Here is a 2,162-nt window from a genome sequence, read left to right as displayed (position 1 = left end):
GAGATCATACTGATTTTGCTCATTTTTTTGGCTCATCATACCAGATGACAGTGACAAAGACTAGACTCCTATTAACACCTATTGAATAAATGAATGAAAAGGAGCGTATATTTGTCAGACATATTTCTCATGGGTCTGTTGTGAATTCAGCCTATTGGTATATGCCAAGAAAGAAAGAATGAAAAAACAAAATATTTGTAGTTTAATATTTTATCCTGCTCCCCAAACCTTCTCCTGACACATAGTGACTACTTCTGCCATTATCTCTTACACCCAAAAAATAAGTAGAGCTATAGGTGCCACAAAAGAGCCACTCTTTTGTTGATACAAACAATAAAATGAGAACTGGGTACTAGATTACAACCAGAACATGATCAATGGTTTGTTTTATGTTAACATTGAGTCATTATGCTGACTTAGCTATCATTTTAACCACTATCTCCTCTCAAAATTAATACATTTTAACCATCATTTATTAAAATACTAATTACTGATAATTTTTCATTAAACTTTATGGCATTACACTATGCTTGTATAGCATTTCACCAATTCTGAATGTGGCTTTCAAATGTTCTTTATCAGAGAAATTCCAGTTGCCACTATGTGATCATTTAGCACTGGCCTTGAAACCTATTTTTCATTGTACTGGTCACTATCTTATTACATTATTGGAAGATTTGAAGTGACATGTTCTCCAAATATAGCAAAATAGCTAGAATAATTCACAGATATAATATAGCAGTTAACTAAAATGTATTCCAAATATTGTTGGCAGATATATAGAAAGTATGTAAGAAATATTACAGAAAAAAATTTTCGAACATTTTTTATAGTGTGCAAATTGAATCAAAATGTTAATGTTTATGATATTTCTTGGTTAACATTTTGGACATTAATTTTGAAATGAATGAGGAATATTTGGAATCATGAAGAAAACTGTCAGAAAAGATACGTCTCAATGGTAATTACTTTTTTAGTAAAATAATGTTTTAGAAAAAAACGGTGTAAATGTAATCAATAATGGGTTGACTTCTTTACCCAAAATTTTAATAGGATTCCAAGGTAAAAAGCACTATTGGAAAATTCATTCATTGCCCAATTCAAAATAAAGCAATTACAATAAACTGCTTTAAACCTGGAACGTTCAAGATGTTATCCATGTGGTTAGTTTTAGATTTTCTTTAAAAGACCTTGTAGGATCCAAGAGAAAACTTCCTCACCCTCAGAAAGTGTGCTAAAATCACTGACAAGAGACAAAATAATGGGAGAAAAGGCATTCAAATTTATTAAAAGGTACACAGTAGCCTTCAGAATGAAGACCCAAATATACAGGGGTATTTTCCATTTTAATGCCTAGATTCAACAAAATATCATAGCTGTACATGGTTTTCTACAGAAATGAGATTGGACAAAAGGAGTATGGTTGAATGCTAGACTGAGTGGGAAGACCCAGCAAGATCTGTCTGTCTAGATTATTCTTGGCGTCTCTGAGCAACATTCCTTCCTTCTGGGTATGGGGAGCATCCCTCTCTGGGATGGGAATCTTAGGACTTACAGTGAGACAAGGTGGGTCAGATAATTTGTTTATGGTCAGTTTCCACCCAGGACAGTGCAGGAATATTGAGAGGGAATTTTTTAGGTTTTATAGTTGGCTTTGGAGAAAGTTCTGGTTTCTATGACCTTCCTTGAGAAAGAGATTTTAGTTTCTATGGCTAGTCTCAGAAGAATGGGACTGAAATACAGGAAGACAGGAGAAGGTCACAGAAAAACTTTTGTTTCTGAGGCTGCTTCTCAGGTCTTTATTTTGAGGTATTGCTTTCTGATTTCTAACAATCCCTAATTTATAGATAAATCACAAAACTTTGTAATAAGATAGACAGAAATCATGAAAATGTTTTGTTCCACACGAAGTTTGAGCAATTATCTCCATTATTCTTTAACTGAATCATTCATTCTCCTAGCATATATTTATTGAATTTATAACATTTGAAGAGCTTAAAATAAATTGCATGCCTTGCTTTTGGAAGAGGACAATGTTTCAAATTTGTAACAATTTTGGTAATAATAAACAGTCATCAATAGTAAGATACTAAACCAATGATCTTTTTTTTTTTTTTATTAATCAGTATTTTTTATTATGGTTTTGTGGGGTACAGATAAGG

The sequence above is a fragment of the Carlito syrichta genome, unplaced genomic scaffold (assembly GCF_000164805.1).
Source record: "Carlito syrichta isolate Samal-C Ts95f unplaced genomic scaffold, Tarsius_syrichta-2.0.1 Scaffold315808, whole genome shotgun sequence".
In the NCBI taxonomy this organism is placed as follows: Eukaryota; Metazoa; Chordata; class Mammalia; order Primates; family Tarsiidae; genus Carlito; species Carlito syrichta.
This window is presented reverse-complemented; position numbering follows the sequence as displayed.